This window comes from Rutidosis leptorrhynchoides, chromosome 3 (genome assembly GCF_046630445.1).
Source record: "Rutidosis leptorrhynchoides isolate AG116_Rl617_1_P2 chromosome 3, CSIRO_AGI_Rlap_v1, whole genome shotgun sequence".
NCBI lineage: Eukaryota > Viridiplantae > Streptophyta > Magnoliopsida > Asterales > Asteraceae > Rutidosis > Rutidosis leptorrhynchoides.
Genome location: NC_092335.1, coordinates 194,322,005 through 194,344,527, shown reverse-complemented (window position 1 = coordinate 194,344,527; position 22,523 = coordinate 194,322,005).

Below are 22,523 nucleotides of genomic sequence, written 5' to 3'. Positions count from 1 at the left end.
TATTCTTTTCTTCTTAAAATTATGGTAAATTGTGGTGTAGTATGAACATCAAGTTGGAGAAGAAATGGTGAAATAAAGTCCAACGAATGATACTTATGATGATGTTTATGAGATATAACCTCATGAGACTCTCCTCATTCCATTTAATAATTATTAGTCCAAACAAATTCCATCAGTAGGTTGATATTCCTTATTTAATATTGCATTTAGCTTGAATTTTAGTACAAAAAAATTGACTAGCAATTGTTAATCCTAATTAACTTAATTCTAACATGATACAATTTAAGTTTGTATACATTAAAGTTCACGGCTCACGTTCTTAGCATTAGAAGTTATAAAATTTTACTAGTTAACTAATCTACCACTAATTACTTATGTTTTAAATCTTATAATATTTTATTTATTTTAATTTGTAAGAATGATTAAATACAAATTATAAGTTTTAAATTGTTTTAGTTTTATAGGATATTACAACAACCCCCGCGACGCGCCTCAAAGGGTAAACTGAAATCAGAATATTTTCAGCTTGTTTGTGATTCTGATGTAAATTCTGAAAATGCATAAGTGTTTTACTGACACTTTCGAGAACACTTTCTGATGCATAAAATCCAGGGTCTTACAACGTAATATGATCCATGAACTCCAAATGGTACCGAATTTCATCTGCATAAGCATAAAATCCAATAAATCTCAAATAATGGTATTGTTGGTCCTAATTAGCAATAGGAGTATTGTAGGAGGGAAAGGGGTGAATACAATTCTTTTTTTTTCTTATTTAATCAAGTTTAAACAATTAAACATAATAAGCAAGTAAATTTACACGGGTCAAAGTACTTTTCAACTTATCCTTTTATTGATAAAATTTCAAAGAATCATGGTTATCTTAAAGTGGAATAGATAACTGGTTGATACAGATTACGCCTTGATAGATCAGACACATTGAAAGCATATACAAGATTTTACAGACTCTGTTAATCAAATCCCACAACAATAACTATAAAATTTTTTGTAGTTGTCTATTTGTAGAGAAACTATAAACCGTGTAAACCTTCTAGTGAACGATGGTTAAAATTATGTTTGTACTTTGACCGAAAGAGTTGATAGAAAGCACGTGGCTCTCTTTCTTGTACATAATCTAATTTAGGAACACCCTATAAAGGTTAGACACATTATTTGTATAAACAAATAGAATATTAGGTCCCAAAAGAGTTGACAAAGTACATCCACGAACTGCGCGTGTGATATACTTCTGCATTCCACGTTGTCTTGTAAGGTCAATTTTCAACCGCCGACTTGTGTCCTTTTTTCTTCAACTTAGTCTTCGATGTCCGTTTTATGAGCAACCTTGATGTAGACAACACGTGAAATAAACCATGTCTTTGAATGATAGACATAATCTGTCTAAGTTTATTGTCGCTGGTTCTTCTACTGGTTCTTCAGTGATCTTTTGCTGGTTCTTCAAACAGAACCCTGATGCAACTATCTTGTACTTATATTGCAGTTAACCCAACTAAACGCTTAGACTCAACCCTAAACATTGTTTATATACTTAGAACAATTTTAGTAAACCTTGTTGGCCACACATAAATACAATTAGTGTTATAGACCATATTTTGTCATAATTAAATCTTTAATTACATGAATTGCTAAACATCTCCCCCTATTTGATGATTACAAAACATATTGCATGAAAAGCAAACATTAAGGATCAATAGTAAAATGACTTAGATATATAAAGAATGAATATTGTCCATTTGGTTCACTTTTCTAGGATCTTTGCCGAGTTATCTATATCTTATAAAATGATATGCTTTTGAAGATAAACTCATATATATATATATATATATATATATATATATATATATATATATATATATATATATATATATATATATATATATATATATATATAAACAGAGTACATGACAGCCAGTATATTACAATCATTACAAGTACCAGATACAAAAAGTTCTAACACACTCAGAAACACTCCTCTTCTTCTTCTTTGACATACAGCAAAAAAATATCATCATCTGGATTCAGTCCTCTTTCTCTGAGTTCATTCACAATAATAATTAAGAGGCCAGGAGCAAATTTATAACAAAAGTATGCTACACTCCTCATATTGACGATGTGCTGGATGGATTCTTGGCGAAGCTAGTTAATTATTTGAAATTTTAAATAGCTGCCATCATTTAAGTATACTCCATGCTCAGGGTTAGTGATCAGTTCACCATGAAATCCCATTCTGGTCTTTTGGAAGAGAGAAACTACCCACCAGCTTGTAGGTGGTTTTGTGGATCTTGATTCTGACAGTGTGAAATTGAGTAATAAGATTGAGCACACTATGAATTCTTAATTTAGGGATCTATGGAGGTAGAATGATTGGTTCATTCATGATAAATGCATATCCAGGAGCCCTTTTCTTCTTTATAGGAGTAGTATCGACATCTACTTCTGGTGTGCCACTATACTTGTGAGATCTATCAAACAATTTTCATATTGTTTTCATGACATTAGCCTTAAATTTTCTAGATCTTGGTTTGAAAATATTAAGTAGCTCAACCCATTCAGAGTATCCATAAATGTGTAAGTCATGAACATTTACAAATTCTTTGTTCTCTCTATTGATGTTAAACGTTTTATAAGTACACCTTTGACACATGGAAATTTTAGCTTGACTTAGTCTCTAAGTGCTAACATCTTTTAATTTCTTGGTTTCATAAGCATCCCAGTAAGCTTTGCCTTCAGCAGACATTTCTGGTGGATTAGAGACTTCAAGTTTCTTCCTGGCTTTTGATCTTTTTGCTGCCTGGTCTTCTTTATCTTCCAGCTTCACTTACAGGTCAACAACACTTAGGCTCACTGATAGATCAGTATCAGATTGTCGCTGCTCTTGTAGTTGTAAAGAGAGCATATAATCTTCCATACTTATATCGAGTTCTCTAGCTGATGTAGCTAAAGCCCTCCATTCTTCAGTGCTTTGACAAGCTACATAATCTTCCATGTTCATGTTAAGCTTTGCTGTCGAGTCATCTAAACTCTCTATTCTGGTGTGCTAAGTCTTAATTCATAGGCACTTAGATACATGTCTATGGGCATACAAACTCTGGCAACGTTGATAAGTGCTGCTGGTCAAGTGGATGATATGTAGCTTGTATCCTCCGAAGTTCGCTTCTTGAACCAGAGCATCTCTACGCAACCATTTCTCCACATAAATATTAAGCTCTCTAGCTCTCTTTTCTTCATAAGTTTCTTCAGGTCATTTAGGTAACCCAGAGGGTTTAGTTGCTACTACATCTTTCGTTGCAATATTTTTGCCACGATGTTTGGGGGAAGATGGCATCTGAGGTGTCCTTGTGGATGGACCTATCGGTTCCTTTTGTTGAAGGGTTTCCATAAGTTTCTGAAGATTGGTCTCAGTCTCCAGATCAATAGGCATTAAAGATCTAGCTAGTTGCTCACCAGAGACTGGAGCTGATCCTCCACTAGCACTTCGACCAGGAGTAGGCATTGGTCCTTCATCCGAGTTGTTTCTAATCTTGTAATACCACCCATCCTCTTGTTTCTGAAAGACTGATCATCCTCTCATTGCAGATCGATGATCGCCGGTGATTGGAAGGTTTTCGATCGATGATCAATTACATATGCTATTCTATTGTTTCAGTTACTTTAGGTACGGATTAATTTTGTGTTGTCATTTTTCATTTTTTATTAGAAAATATACGTTAGCTTATTTTAATTTTGGATCTATGATGTATATAATGAATTAAAATAGGACACTCTCTCTCAATATTAATATAAAAGCTTTCGCACGACGATGACGTGACAATAAACATTCACCAATCACAACAATTTTATTTTTTCTCTCATCTTTCTCATTTCATTTCTTATTGATCCACTGCGAACAAAGTTAATAAATTATGTGTGAGCATATTATTCGTCATTAAAATTGATTTAAAGTTTTTTTTTTCATTTTATTTAATAAGTTGTAATAAAACTAAAAAGAATGGAAGTGAAAAAATTTGATGCCACAAAATAAGACGTGAAGATGAGAAAGGAAGAGTGATGATTTTTACGGTATAATATTATATACATATATATACATATGTTATATTAAATATGTTTTAAGTATTATATTACAGTAATGTTATTTTAAAATGTATTTAGTGGTATTAGAGTTTAATATTAACACAGGAAAGAAAGTGTTGATATTAGGATGGTACTGGATTGGATTGGCATGGAGTAAAGTAAAAGGCACGTGGCGGTGGGACGTGTGACAGATCAGTTAATAGACACGTGATGAGAACGTGAATGCCGTGTATGCTTTGAAAGGACAACGTGAAAAAGGCATTCACATGAAACGCGCATTTACATTATTATATACTTCCCTTTTTATTTTATTTATTATATTATATTTATTATTAATTAATCAGTTATTAATTATTAATTATATTATTATTATTATTATTAATTTAATATTACGTAGTATTATTTATCAATTAATTAACATCAATTTCATGTTCTTTTCCTATTTTTTTTAAATTTTTTTTGTTTGAAATGGCATTTTTTTAAAAGCAAATTGTTGGCATCGAATACTTTCATTTGTCACGCATACACGCATTTTTTGTCAGAAATCCGAACCGTATTACAGGGATCCGAACCTTGAACCATCCCGAGGAGCAGACGGGTCGGATTTGAGTCCTGAATACGAGTCGGTAAAACCTCCCCCGGTGCAATCCGGCTTTCAGGACAAATCTCACGGATACTTTTTAAGAGGGATGGACTCGAATTTGAGACATCTCCACTCCTATCCCAATACATAACTGTAAAAGGTGAACCACTACACCACTATAGTGGGTTCTGTTTGAAATGTCAATACTTTTATAAATAAAAGTAAAATCAACCAGAAGTTATTCATTATGACAATGCAAAATGATAAACTTTAACAAACACAACTCACGACTTTTTTTTTTAGAAAGGCAAATTTCATTAAAATAAAAGAGAACACGAACAAAGCAGTACACTGGGGATTCTTACATGCAAATGAATCGCCCAGCAGACACACCACTAGACTACTCTAGCAGTAACATAAACATACAAATACAGTTGCCAAGAGTGCAACCGTACTAAGGTCACGAGAGGTTTAGATAAATACTAGGACTAGATATCCACTTTAGCCAATCTAATTGTCTACCTTTTGCTCTATGCGCGATCCACTCGAACGATTTTGATTGGATCTCGTTAACAATTACGGGTACACTCCAGCTTTTGCCTTGAAACACCTTGTCGTTACGAACCTTCCAAATTTGATAGATAATAATCCACTTGATGGCTTGCGATAGAAATTTCCCGAAACTCGAGTTTTGATTTGAGCCATTCTCGTTTGTAAGATCGCGAATGTTGACACCTGAGAATGAACCCATATTACACCAATTATAGATCCTGACCCAAACCTCGGAAGTAGCCTTGCACGAAATCAACACATGCTCAATTGATTCCACGTCCTCGTCGCAAAGTGAGCATCGCACCGTGTGTAAATCAATCTCTCGTTTGTCGAGCTCAAGCCTCACCGGTAAGCGTTTGTTATTCACTCGCCAAATGAAAACCTTAAGCTTTTTGGGAACAAGGGAATTACGAATGAACTTTTGCATCAGCGGGGCTTGGCCAAGAATTTGAGCGTCGATCAGGGATGCAAGTTTCTTGACTGTGAGAACCCCGTCCGAAGCTAAACTCCATGACCACGAATCACTGCTGTTGGGATTGAACCTGTAAGATGACAGCAAAAAAAAAAAAAAAAAAAAAAAAAAAAAAATTACAAGGATGCAATCCAACAATTTAATAATCTACTCCTCATCTATATTAACACGACACAAAATCACTTTAAGGGTTATTAAACTAATCACGACCAATACAACGATAACTAAGACAAAACCAACCAAAACCTTAAACCAAACAGTCTCATTACACAATCTAATTAAATGGTGATATCATGAAATTTAAAAATGTCATAATAAAAAAAAATTATACCCTCGAACAACTGGATAAACGAGAAACTTCAAATAAAAATCACCTCACAAAATTGAACATTGAAATAATCTGAGTCGCCTACAAAATTTCAGGAAGATAACCCTCTAAAACGACTCTCTCACGAAAAAATGAATGAAAATATGTGCCTGCCTTCACCCTCTTGCTTCCAAAACGACTCTATCGTAGAAAGCAACTACAGTTTGCGATGTCATCCTTGAGTTATTTAGTTCTAGTTACTCTATTAACTTTCTATCTACATTTCGTCAAATATTATATCAAAAAATAAATTTGATGTTGTAATGATAAGTTTATACTTTACATACAAATATCTCAAGATAATATTATTTTCTGTATTTCTTGCAAGCTAAAATACATTTAGACTATTCTACGACATTTTTTTCGATTAAACATTGATTTAAAATAAGTTGATCCATGTTTTATATACGCTTTTCCCGAACATTATTGATACGTATTATTTCATTTTAAAGAAAATGTCATCTATATATAGTAAAATTTCTTAAGTAAACTTGAGAAAAAAAAAATATTGCTGTTACGTTGTTTCAGATTCATTAACATATTCTAGAAATTATTTTCCGCTAATCATATAGAATGCTGAGTGTTGTTAATAAGACCTATTCAATTAGGTATCTATCATATTTTCAATAAATTCAAAAAAATATTTGTAAGTATATATATATATATATATATATATATATATATATATATATATATATATATATATATATATATTTTGGGTAAAGAGTTTTACCCGGTAAATATTATTAAAAAATAATAATAAGAAACAAGAAAGCGCAAACAACCTCAAGCGCATCAAGAGGCCCCACAGACAACCAGACAACCAAGCTAGAACCTAAATAAAGAAATAACTAGCAAAACCAAACACACATAACAGCCTGCATAATCACGGACACAGTCTATAACCAGCCTGATTTCATACCAAACGTAGTTCTTTCCTTAGAAAAAGTTTTCGAAGCCATAAACTCAGCAGTTTCATCTTTATCAGATTCAACATCGCTTTCTTCATCAATTAATCTAAAAGCGTCTTCATTCAAAGCATCAAACACGTTTTGAGTCTTCACTTCTAAACTTTTACTTGTCCCGACTTCCGCCTTCTTTTTTTCACCCGGACCACTCTTATGTAAACCATTATTACCGTCAGTATTCTTCTTTGGCCTATAAACCAATCTTTGCTTTGGTTTACTTACACAAAAGTAACCTTCTGCTTGTTATTACCATTTGTCACCTCTTTAGCCACCTTCTTCCCAACTACTTGAAAACCATCTTCATCGTTAGATTGATTACCCTTGGTAGCAGCCACCACTTTTGGAGTCACCACTTTAGGACACTGGTCATCTGAATGCCCAAAAATAGCACAACACTTACAACGCGGGAGTTTCCATTCATACTCTATATTTAACGTGCATATGGTTTTGCTTTTACCATCGATACTTGGTATCGCCATTTTGATATTATCCTTAACATCCTTGTCTGATGAGACTTCAATCAATGCTCGAGCAAAATTAGGCCTACCCCAAGACTTTAGACACATTGTGCTTGTGTAAGAGTCCAACCTCATCGGAGTACCAATATTAGAAGCTATTACACTTAACCCGGTTTCAGTAAAGCCTGCTAGTGGGATATCATGAATTTTCACCCATATCGGGACACGGGTTAAGTCCTCCTTTGTTAAAGAGACATCAGGCGACCATGCATTGAGAATGATAGGGATTGAACGAATAATCCACGGGCCTGATTCTAGCACTCCATGCAATCCAGTTTTCGAAGTAAACTTAAAAAAGAAGAAACCCTTAGAGTTCATCATTATTTTCTCCAATCCAAACTTCTTCCATACATTCGTAACATAGTTTTTCACAACCGGATAAGCTACTCGATTACCGAGAAAATACCCATAAAGCGTATTATTATACCTTTCATTCACTTCCAGAACCGAAGCTAATGGCAACTCAACATCAACACCATCATCTAACTTAGCTACTGGCTCTATAAACCTGAAGTTTACGGTATTCTTGCTTTGATTTCCATTGACCGCACCTAAATAAGAAGAGGTTAAATCAACCTTGTCAACAATGTGAGGCTTCACAGCCCCATTATCCTTTGCACCACCAACATCATTTACATGAGAACCAAAGGTAGTAGAGAATCCATGGAACTCGTGCAGATTGAGTCAATCTCCTGCAGATTGACAATTTTTTTTTTTTTTTTTGCAGATTTACTTTTTTTCTGTGCAGATTTGACTATTTTTTGTGCAGATTGAGTCAATCTGCGTGCAGATTGATTTTTTTTGCAATTTTTTTTTTCTTTTTTGTAGATTGACTTTTTTTATGTGCAGATTTGACTTTTTTTTTGTGCAGGAGATTGACTTTTTTTTTCATTTTTTTTTGCAGATTGACTTTTTTTGTGTACAGATTTTGGCAGTTTTTTTTTCAGATTGACTTTTTTTTCTGTGCAGATTGACTTTTTTTGTGCAGATTGACTTTTTTTTTGCAGATCGACTTTTTTCATTTTTTTTTTGCAGATTAACTTTTTTTTTGTGCAGATTGACTTTTTTAGTGTGCAGATTGACTATTTTTTTTTCAGATTTTTTTTTTATTTTTTTTTTGCAGATTGATTTTTTTTTTTGTGCAGATTGACTTTTTTTAGTGTGCAGATTGACTTTTTTTTCCATTTTTTTTTTAAGCTCAATCTCCACATAGATTGAAGTTCAATCTATGAGTTCTATGAGTTCTCTACATACTCTAGTTCTTTATGGATCCTTTAACTATATATATATATATATATATATATATTGAGAGAAGATCCGGTGAGAACTTTTTTAGTGTTAGAACTTTAGGAACTTCAAAATACACTTAAATTCGAGCAAAAAAAGTGGCGGGCGAGCAAAAAACAAGGAATTCGAGCAACAACAAAAAAAACACAGGCGAGCAAAAAAATTTTTTGTTCGAATTACGAAAATGTAGAACACAAAATTGTTCGAATTTCAATTTTTATGTTCGAATTTCACGTGTTCTACAAATTTTTGTTCGAATTTGAAAAATGTAAAACACAAAATTGTTCGAATTTCAAAATAACGAAATCGTTAAAAAATCGATGATGAATGATAATAATCATGATAAATGATTAATTTATCATTCATCTGAATATTAATGAATGATTAATTTATCATTCATCATTATTCAGATGAATGATAAATTAATCATTCATCACGATTATTATCATTCATTGTCGATTTTTTAACGATTTCGAATATTTTTTGGCTTATAAAAAATTTTGATTTTAGTTATCCCACTTAGTCACTAAAGTTGCTTAGCTATGGATTAAACTAATATATATATATATATATATATATATATATATATATATATATATATATATATATATATATATATATATATTAGAAGCTCTCAATACACACTATTGCAGATATATCACCAACATACTCTATAGGGATCTTAGATTAATCGTTGTATTAGGATTAGAGGCGGAAATCACTAATCTAGGTCGAGTCGAATACGTATACGCTTCGGGATCAATAAAACCAACGAATTGTTGATGAAATCGACGCCTTAGGGTGTGTATTCAGTTGGGTTGTGGTTTGGTACGATTACAGAATCGTAATAGGTCGGCCACAGGGTGTAGGGTTCGTAAACTAACAAAGGAACCCGACACCCATATTTATATAAGTCTGCAGTGACCATCGGTCGTAGGTCTCTGACCTTCGGCCGATGGTCTTTGTCCCTCGACCGATGGTCCCTACCATCGGTCGAAGGTCTTGAGCTGCCAACCAAACAACTCTAAACCATTTATCGGCATTGGTTAAACGTAATCAACCAACATTGTTTATACATAACTGAAACATAAACCACAAAGTAATTATAGAACTTATTACAATATAGAACTTGGGATTCGTGCACCAACACTACATCCACCAAATATATGAATTATCTAGTGGTAGAGTGGAACCTATTAATAGATACTTTATGATGGATAAAGTAATTTAGATGTTTGAAAAATGAACTCTCAATTTTAATACTAGTATTATGAATGCATAATGTGAAATAGTCGAAACACATAAGTGTAAATATTACAATATTTTTTCAAAAGCAAAAAACCATTTATTAAACAACCAACAAAATATTTATAAGATTACAAATCTCGAGTGTAGATCTGCTGCTACGATAACAAATATATGTACTATCATAAACTAACTACAACGAAATTGTAACAAATAAATGAATGAAAGTGAAGCAGTAGTTTGCTAGCAAAAACATTAGCATGCAAGCAGCAAGGAGTTTTGTACAGTAATAGTGTATACTATAGTTTACATGTATAAAAAGTTAGACGGATAAATATATAAACTAAAGCATTATAATGGCATCAAAAAGGAAAAGATGACAGTTACTCGTCAGCATTCTCTGTTCAGAAAGCTAAATTAAATGGCATTTTGTGCCGTACAACGTCTTGCGTAAGCCCCGTAGGCCGCATCAAATGCATAAGCCCTAAAAACTTAAAATAATACGCACTGAGCAGCCTACATGCCACGTCAACATAAAGCTCAAGGTCGGTTATGAACTTTTACGATAAACTAACCACTAATAAAGTGACATGTGTACCTCCGAATATTCAGGAGCCCTGACACATATAAAAAGACCACTTGGGTCATCACTTTACAACTAACTGGATTTGTGACAGAGAACACACTTTCTCTCTTACATAGTACTTTCTCACTCTAGAACTAGCAAGCCAAGCCGCATAACGCTAGTCGGACCAATTCCTCATTTGGTCTGAAAAGATTAATCAAGCCACCCCACGGTAACTAGGCCGTGATCCGGGTCTGTAGAGACAACTGTCTCGAGGATCAATCGACAATAAATCTCCACTACACTTAGTTCTAGAAATCGGTACTGATACTTGTGAACGTTACCCGTTATACGCTAGCCATAAATAAGTATCATCATGCAGCAGCAGAAACAAGTATATAGAGGATTATGAGCAGTCAGCCAAGAGTGTTAGTGTACATATATATATGCTTGAATGATTAACCATGTTAAAGAATATATCATCCATATACAGTAAAAATTCATAAGCAAACTTGAGAAAAAAATATTGTTGTTATGTTGTTTCAGATTCAATAACGTATTCAAGACTTTATTTTCTGCTAATCATATAGAACGCTAGTGTTGTTAATAACACCTAATTCAAATAGGTGATATATCTATCATCTTTCAATAAATTCAAAAAAATATTTGTAATGATAACGCCCAAATTAAACATAATTTTACAAGTAATTTAAGGCATTGTCTCGGTATTTACACAATTCTTGTTTAAAAGGTATTTTGATGTGTTTGTTTAGTAAACGTGTTTAAACAGGACAAAAATCGAAAAAAGCGGGAAATCAGCTGGAGCCGCCGGCTGGGAGACACCATTGCTGCCGGCTAGAGTCCAGATTCCAGATAGTTTCAGAAAATCAATCCAGAAATCGAAGAACTTGGAGCCCAAGAAAAATACAAGGCAGCCACTAGCTCGATCATCTGTAGCCGCCGGCTGGTAAAGCAGTTTCTTGTAAGTAAAGCCCAAGTCAAGATAAATTAGGAAACAAATCTGAATCGGATTACAAGAGTCAAAACTGCCGGCTGGATCACTTATAGCCGCCGGCTAGAGTTGTAGAAAGGGAGTTTCTTGAGCTTGAAGAACAAGTTAAAAGCGTAAAAAATACCTAACCGACTTATCTAACCGCCGGCTAGACCAATCCTAGCCGTCGGCTAGGCTGTATAACAATGTCCTATAAATAGATGTCGAATTTTCTAGTTTTAAATGTATATTCAGTTTTAGGGTTTAGCTACGAAAAGTTACGAATTATTTAGAGTTTTAGTCTTTCTTTCAAGTTGTAATCATCTTCTTTTCAATACAAGTCAAGTTTCTTTCATTCAATTTAAGGTACTTTTACTTTTCAATTCTCGTTTCTCTTTAATTATATTTCAATTAATGTTCTTTTGTTTCTGTTCGTCTACCATTATGAACTAAACGTTCATAGTGGTTAATGGGACAAAAATTGCAAATTACCTGAGATTTATGATGAAGGCGCCAGCTGAGTTAATCCTAGCCGCCGGATGGATTATTCAAAGCCGTCGGCTTCGTGCTTCAATTTGTACAGTTTCTGATTTTTTAGAACTACTAGTATACAATTATGTTTCCCGTGATTGCTGTTTATCTGTTTATTGCTGCCATGTTCTAGATCTTTATTTACATGCTTAATGATTAGGTAATAGGAACTAGGATTAACTTATAATTAATTCTAAGTATTATTTTACTCGATTCATCTAACTTTTGAGACTAATCACATCAATAAAGTATTTGGATTGCATGAAGTTTAGCTAAAGAACATGTGTAATAATGAATCATAAAAACACTAATTATGCTCATATAATAAATTCACTATCATTAGGCTTAATCGAAGATCCCTTGCTTATTTGGATTCAATTGTCAATTGCATGAAAATTTAGTCAAAAGATTGATTATTAGCTAGTAACTTTAGTTTATCTAATTAAGTTTATCAGCTTATCAATTTGTCAGCCTGAATGAATGTTGCCTTAGTCCACACCTGATGTGCAAAAGTGTGTAGTGTTTAATTTTCTTTTTAAACTTTTAAATTTATATAACCTTTTAATTCACTTTTAACACCCTAACGAGCAATAAAACCCGATCAGATGTAATATTTTAAGTTATCGTCCCAAGAGAGCGTGGAAGCGGTTTTAAGTTGGTTTATATATGTAGTCTAAATCTTATTAAAGAACTAGAAATATATTTTTATGTTTTTGGTTGTTGTTTAAGTTTGGAATACTATCTCTTAGGAAAGAGATAATAGGAGGTACGTTCTTAGTAAATTAAATAATACTATCTTAGGAAAGATAGAATATAGTTTTGATTTGAATAAACTATATAAAATATAAGTGGTTACATGAACGAATAGACAACGCAGAAAACATATTAGATAAGTTTCATAACTCACATTGATAAGTAGCAAAATAATAATCATAGACCAATCATTATTCATAGATAGGCTAAGCTACAAACCACATAAATTTCATAAAGTATGACTTAAAGCATATAGGGTTAAAGCCAAAAATAGGCTACAAACTTACACAAATGTACCAATGTCGCCCACAAACTCATTTCCGTCCTATTGTCGCCTACAAACTTATAAAAAATGTGCTGATGTTAACATTTCGTTACCGGTTACTTGCTGAACCTGTAAAGTTAATTATTTAACTTTTTTTATTCATTTTATATGTCCCGATGTCGCCCATATACTTTCAGTTGTGTTACGATGTCGCCCATATACTTTTAGTTTCTGTTTCGATGTATCACCGACGTGTCATGACTACTTAGAAGCCACGTAATCAACTATTTTGGTTGACGGTTAAAAAAGTATTTTGTTTATAGTAGCACATTTTTTATATGTTTGTAGGCGACAGTAGGACGAAAATGGGTTTGTGGGCAACATCAGTACATTTATGTAAGTTTGTAGCATATTTTTGTTTAACGACCCGTCCTAATCCACCTAGATGAATACATTACATTTGGTTACATCGCGAGGTATTTGACCTCTATATGATACATTTTACAAACATTGCATTCGTTTTTAAAAGACAATCTTTCTTTACATCGAAATTTGACGGCATGCATACCATTTCATATTATATCCAACTATAATTAACTTAATAATAATCCTGATGAACTCAACGACTCGAATGCAACGTCATTTGAAATATGTCATGAATGACTCCAAGTAATATCTCTAAATGAGCAAATGCACAGCGGAAGATTTCTTTCATACCTGAGAATAAACATGCTTTAAAGTGTCAACCAAAAGGTTGGTGAGTTCATAGGTTTATCATAAACAATAAAATTCATCATTTTGATAGACCACAAGATACAAATACAGTACACCTATCTCGTGTACGGAACCATTTTTCATAATGCTTAGCAGAGTAGGTTCGTATCATTTTCTCCCCCGTAGGTTGCCTCGCGATTTTTAAATAACCGTACAAATATCTCGTGCACAAAAATAATACACATAACCTGTGTATAAAAATCATTCTTTCGATACATAACATTCAATTCGATTTCATTGCTCAACATGGTAACCGACCTTAACATATAATGCGCATCAATAATATTCCCAAAACAGAACATCTCGTCTGTAAAATATATAAACTTCGAAGTACTAAACACCACGCCCACTAGCTCTTCCGTCTAGTTAACATTCTGGGTGGGGGTGTTAAACCCGGTAGCTAACTTTAGAATTCGCGTGAATTAGGGTCATACCCGTTTCTAATTCTTAGGTTACCAAGCAATAATAATCAAGGGAAATATTCACAACAATTAGTGGCAATTATAACGTCCAACTAATTCAATAATAATCCACAGAACTTCTGTCTGCATAATAATTCATTCGAGGAATGTTTTCCTTGTGTCATATCTCGTCAAACATTTATAAAAGCATTTCATGTATTCTCAGTTCAAAAATATATATTGCAAAAGCATTTAATAAAGCAGTTGTAAAACACTTATAAAAACAGCGCATGTATTCTCAATTCCAAAAATGTAAAGAGTAAAAGGGAATCAAATGAACTCACTATCCAATATTTTGTAGTAAAAATATTCATACGAAGAAACTAAACAATGCAAGGTTTGCCTCGGATTCACGAACCTATATCATTTATATATATATATATATATATATATATATATTAAAACATATAATCGTAACTGAACAAATTTATTATTATATCTTTAATTTATATATTATGTATGTTTAATTTTTGTATATGTTCATAATGGTAAATATTTATATAGTTATATTAATATATCCATATTTATATACATAATTGTCTAATGGTATATTTAAAAATTGAGAGTTTATTATGTGTATGTATTTATATAAATAATATTGATAGGTTTGATATATATAGGTATGTGAAATTTTAATATAATTATAGTATATGTAACAAGTATATTTTATGTACAAAATATTTATTTGTTTAAAATGATAGTTTTTGATAGTAATGATTTACTAATAATGATAATACTAACTTTATTAATAATAATGATAATACTAATAAAAATAATGATATTTTTAATAATGATACTTATGCTAATAATAATAATAATAATAATAATAATAATAATATTAATAATAATAATAATAATAATAATAATAATAATAATAATAATAATAATAATAATAATAATAATGATAATAATAATAATAATAATAATAATAATAATAATAATAATAATAATAATTATAATACTAATAATTATAAAAATGATACTAATACTAATATTAGTGAAAATAATAATGATAATTCTAAAGTTTCCATAATAATACTTTTAATGATATTGATAAGGATAACAATAATAACAATATTAATGATAATACATTAATAATAACAATAATCTTAATCTTAATCATAATAATAATAATAATATTCAAATTTGTAACTATAATCATAATAATATAATAATGATAATTAATACTTGTATTTGTAATAATAATAACAATATTACTAATGATCAAAATAATGATATTAATTAATATTAGCAATAATTAATAATAATAATAATAATAATAATAATAATAATAATAATAATAATAATAATTAGAAAATAAAATAGGAATGTATACCCTTTAAAAAGTCGTTATAAAAAGAATTGCCCCATACGAGACTCGAACTCGTGACCACTCGCTCACCCGAAACACCCCAAGACCACACTCCGTTTCTATTTTCCTGTTATTATTCCCATCTTTAATTAGTTTAAACTATTTTCATCTGTTTCTCTCTACTTCTTCTTTTTCTCAGAACCATAATCGACCAAAACTTTTAATCATCGATACAATCAAATCTTGATTCTGCTGCTATTCTTCGCGGTTTTAAAAAAATATATATATAATTGATTTTGAATTTTAGAACGTAATAGACCAAGATTAAAACACAAAGTACATTGAAAAACCATCCTATAAACTATTGGAATCGACAATTTGACTTAACTCATAACAGAAATTTTGAATTCGTTCAAGAACAAAAGTTTGACTTTTTAAATCAAAAACTTTGACTTCGAAATTCTTACTCAATTTATGGAATTTGAGACGACCCGTCCAAATCCATAAGGACGAATACAATAACATATGATTACATCACGAGGTACTTAACCTCTATATGATACATTTTACAAACATTGCATTCGTTTTTAAAAAGACAAACTTTCATTTCATCGAAAGTTGACGGCATGCATACCATTTCATAATATATCCAACTATAATTGACTTAATAATAATCTTGATAAACTCAACGACTCGAATGTAACATCTTTTGAAATATGTCATGAATGACTCCGAGTAATATCTCTAAAATGAGCAAATGCACAACGGAAGGTTTCTTTCATACCTGAGAATAAACATGCTTTAAAGTGTCAACCAAAAGGTTGGTGAGTTCATTAGTTTATCATAAATATTCATTTCCATCATTTTAATAGACCACAAGATTTTCATATTTCATAAACATCATTCTCATATCAGGAATTTCGCAAACTGCATAGAGATAAAAATCATTCATATGGTGAACACCTGGTAACCGACCTTAACAAGATGCATATAGAATATCCCCATCATTCCGGAACTCCCTTCGGACATGATAAATTCGAAGTACTAAAGCATCTGGTACTTTGGATGGGGCTTGTTGGGCCCAATAGATCTATCTTTAGGATTCGAGTCAATTAGGGTGTATGTTCCCTAATTCTTAGATTACCAGACTAAAAGGGGGCATATTCGATTCGATAATCCAACCATAGAATGTAGTTTCGTTTACTTGTGTCTATTTCGTAAAACATTTATAAAAGCTGCGCATGTATTCTCAGTCTCAAAAATATATATTGCAAAAGTATTTAAAAAGGGAGCAAATGAAACTCACAATACGATATTTTGTAGTAAAAATATTCATACGACGGAACTGAACAATGTAGGCTTGGCCTCGGATTCACGAACCTAAATAAATTATTATATAACAAATAATATTAACACATATACTATTAATAAACAATTATTATTATTATACCTAATATATATATATATATATATATATATATATATATATATATATATATATATATATATATATATATATATATATATATCATTTATTATAAATTTTATATATGTTTAAAATGTTATAATATATCAAAATTAATATTTATCTATGATTATGTGAAAATATATATTTATACTATATGTAAATTTATATATAAAATTGTAGATAGTAATATTTTATAAAAATTTTTGTAGTGTAATATAGTATATGTAATAAGTATATCTTTACTTATAATAATAATACTTATAATGATAATTTTTATAGAAAAAAAAATGATACTTTTAATAATAATAAATACTAATAATAATAGCTATAAAAATAATGATTTTACTATTAATAATAATACTAATATTTATGTTACTAACTATAATGATGATATTACTACTAATAGTAATACTAGTACTTAATAATAATATTTTCATTACTAATGATAATATTAATAATAGTGCTCCTAAATAGTAATACTATTAATGATAATAATAATATTAGTAATAACAATGATAATAATAATCATAATTATAATTATAATCATGATGATAATAATAAATGATAACTAATACCTATATTAACAACAACAACAATAATAATAATAATAATAATAAAAATAATAATAATAATAATAATAATAATAATAATAATAATAATAATAATAATAATAATAATAATAATAATAATAATAGTTAATACCTTAAAAGCTTTTCTTAAAAAGAAGGAAATAAACTGCCTGAAGTGGGACTCGAACCCGCGACCTCCCGTTTAAACTTTCTCTCCCTTACCACTGAATCGTTATTTATTTTCTATAATAACTTGCGTATATATTTATATAACATCTATGAACCGTATGTCATCATCAATAACATTTTCGATCATCATCATCTTAACAATAGCCCTAATCAAAATCATACGCATCATCATCTTATTCATTGTCTCTAATCATCATGATCATAACCTATTATTTTTATTATCATCAATTTTATTCACGTTATTATCATTTTAACATCATCTTCTATATCACTAACATCCTTACATCATCACCATGTTTCTTCATCATCATTTCCTTCAACGGTTATCATCATCAAGTTCGCCATCAATCCCTTCGCTGTAACACCATTTCATCATGATCATCATATTCATTTATCACTTTCCCTCATCATCAACATCTGTTCGTAACCATCATTATTGTTCCATGTACTTGTTTCGTTCTAAAATAAATAAATAAAAGAAACCACTCGTTGCTGTCAAAACAGATGGGAAATGTTTCGGTCCAAAACTCATCGGTCCAATTGTGCAAGAAAAAGATTATGGCCCAATAGTAATACAAAAACAGGTTATTTGGCCCAAGTTGTTGAAGGTTGAGATCTTTAAGGAACGAGCTGGGTAACAAAGAAAGAAAAAAAAACGCATGTTGCAGTAAGGTTATTTGGGTTTAGGATCACGATAGAAAAACAGAAATAAGGGAAGCTGAAACAGAAACGTGTATTTATCAACGAATTACTATTCATCGTCTTCCTAAATGGGTTTCGAAGTTTTTGGGTTTTAAAACAGCAAAAAAAAAATAAAAAAATAAACAGAAGTAATAGCAAGAATAATGAGCTGCAGTAGCAACTAGGTTGTTCGATGAATTATTGATAGTTGGCGGTTAGGATTTAAACAGAAAAATAGAGCGAGGGATGGTGGTGTAAAGGTGGTGGTGATAGGTTCAAGGTAATGTAAGAGGGTGGTGGTTAAATGGTGGAGATGATTGTGGGTTTACTTCAGCTAACATAACAGCGAGAAGAGAAAAAAATTAACTACGGTTTGGTGGTTCGTCGGTAGTGGTGATGGTTGCTGGTGTTGGAGGATGGTGGTTAATGGGTTGAAGTGGTGGTCGATGGATGATGATAGTGTGGTTTCGTTCATCAAGCAAGAAGGTGATTTTTTTTGTGTGTGAAGGTAAGTAATCCATCGTGTGTGTGTGTGTGTATATATATATATATATATATATATATATATATATATATATATATATATATATATATATCTAGCAAGTAGGATAATAAGTATAATAATATATTTAAATAATTAAAATGTGATCCAGCTGTGTTTTATGAAAGATTCCCATAACATGGTAGTGGAAAAGGATGTGCACAATAATGATACAGTAAACAGAAAAAAATTCAATATCATAAATAGTGTAGCAGCCGTATCATTTGATATAACGGACTGTTATTTCGTACTCCGTTGTTACTCAGTGGCGAATAAAAGTATTCCGAAAAATCCCATATTTTTAAATTAACTATATTTATTTATTTTGGTCATTTTGGTATAAAATTCAGTCACTAACTATTAAATAAAAATTACATTAATTATTCACTCAAACCCTAAGTAAAATATAAAAAGTTTTAATATTTAACAAATAGCTTCTAAATATATATTTAATAAGCCTATAATCTATATAACTCATTTTCGAATCACCCTTCATTCTAAAATCGCATAAGTTCCTTTTTATCTCGTTTACTATCAATCGAATAACAATTGAGCGTTACCGTCGTTTACTAAATAACTTCAAAATCACAAAATATATATTTAACATTCTTTATTTATATATATAGATATGTTTTAAATAATAATTAACATAATATCCTATTTTTATTTTATTTTACATAATTACATTTTAATAGAAACAATATATAATATTTCAAATTATATTTTCAATTATTATGTATATATATACACACATATCTATTTACAAATAGTGGTTCGTGAATCGTCGAGAACAGTCGAAGGGGTAATTGCATATATGAAATAGTTCAAAATTTTTGAGACTCAACATTACAGACCTTGCTTATCGTTTCGAAATCATATAAAGATTAAGTCTAAATTTGGTTGGAAATCTCCGGGTCGTCACAGTACCTACCCGTTAAAGAAATTTCGTCCCGAAATTTGATTGGGATGGTCATGGCTGACAATAAATATGTTTTCATGACGAATCTGAGTTGTTAAGTAGAATTTTATCTGTAGTGACCCGAACTTTTCCATGTTTATATATATTAAATGAAATTGATATTTACATGATTAAATATTTCCAACATGTTAAGCAATCAAACTTGTTAAGACTTGATTAATTGAAATAGGTTTCATATACACAATTGACCACCCAAATTGACCGGCGATTCACGAACGTTACAAATTCGTAAAAACTATATGATGTTATATATATAGACATATATATGGTTAACATGAAATTATGATAAGTAAGTATCTCACTAGGTATGTTAACTGTAACATCCGTGTTACATCCGTCCTACATCGGTTGGAGAGGGAAACGAAGCATGCCTTATAAGGGTGTGGAGACCTTTCCTAGCATGACGCGTTTTGGGACCACAAGCGCAGCAGATCTCATGAGAACTCTGCAGTTAAGCGTGCTCAGGCAAGGGCACTACCAGGATGGATGACCTCCTGGGAAAGTGTTCGTCGTGTGTGGTCGCTAAGAAAAATCCGTGAGCAACCTACGGGGGAGACAAGGGTACGTCCCTATCTCTGCAAAGTGGACAATATCATGCTACGGGGAACGTTTTACCTGGGGTGTTACAGAATGGTATCAGAGCCAGGCCCCGGACCAAACGTGCACAGCGAGGACGCTGTGTCCCATTAGGGGGGAGGATTGTAACATCCGTGTTACATCCGTCCCACATCGGTTGGAGAGGGGAACGAAGCATGCCTTATAAGGGTGTGGAGACCTTTCCTAGCATGACGTGTTTTGGGACCACAAGCGCAGCAGATCTCATGAGAACTCTGCAGTTAAGCGTGCTCAGGAAAGGGCACTACCAGGATGGATGACCTCCTGGGAAAGTGTTCGTCGTGTGTGGTCGCTAAGAAAAATCCGTGAGCAACCTACGGGGGAGACAAGGGTACGTCCCTATCTCTGCAAAGCGGACAATATCATGCTACGGGGAACGTTTTACCTGGGGTGTTACATTAACAATGAGTGATATACATAAAAATGAGTTTATTGAATTAAGAAACTCGAAACGATATATATAACGATTATCGTTATAACAACGTCTTACTAAATACATATGAATCATATTAAGATATTGTTACACTATGTTTAAATATGATAAATGATAAGTAAACATATCATTAAGTGTATTAAAATGAACTACATATGTAAAAATAAGACTACTAACTTTAGGATTTCAAAACGAGTCATATATGTAACGATTATCGTTGTAACGACATTTAAATGTATATATATCATATTAAGATATATTAATACATAAAAATATCATGATAATGTAATAATTTAACATCTCATTAGATATTATAAACAATGGGTTAACAACATTTAACAAGATCGTTAACTTAAAGGTTTCAAAACAACACTTACATGTAACGACTAACGATGAGTTAACGACTCAGTTAAATGTATATACATGTAGTGTATTATGTTGTAATAATGCACTTTTGGAAGACTTCAAGACACATATAAAAGTACTTCTATTTAACAAAAATGCTTACAATTACATTCTCGTTCAATTTCATCAACAATTCTACTCGTATGCAACCGTATTCGTACTCGTACAATACCCAGCTCCTAGACGTATATACTATTGGTATATACACATAATAATTCAGCTCTTAGAAGCCCTATATAGTCAACAAACATGTGGAACCAACAATTAGACAACTAGCATGACTTATGAGCAAGGAAACAAAAACAAGAACTCCTTTTAACCCCACTCACCTTCACCACTTACCACCTACTCCATTTCACTTCCAATTTTCTTCCCAATTCTCTCTCAAAACACACACACTCTTCCATGAACGTCTAAGTTACTATTTTTTTAGAAAAAATCATCAAATACAAGCGTTGGTTATTACCTATAATCATTATAAAAACAATTACTCAAGAACACATCAAGAACACTTCCAAGTTTACAAGTTTACTTCTAAGTTTCCTAATCCATTCCAAGCAATAATCTAAGATCAAGAAACCTTTGTTATTTATAGTAGGTTATCTTTCTAAATCAAGGTAATATTCATATTCAAGCTTTGATTCAATTTCTATAACTATAACTATCTTAATTCGAGTAATAATCTTACTTGAACTTATTTTTGTGTCATGATTCTATTTCAAGAACTTCTAAGCCATCAAAGATTCTTTGAAGCTCAAGTTATTTTTTCATCATTTACAGTAGGTTTACCTACTAAACTTGAGGCAGTAATGATGTTCATAACATCATTCGATTCATATATGTATAACTATCTTATTCGAAGATTTGAACATGTAATCACTAGAACATAGTTTAGTTAATTCTAAAC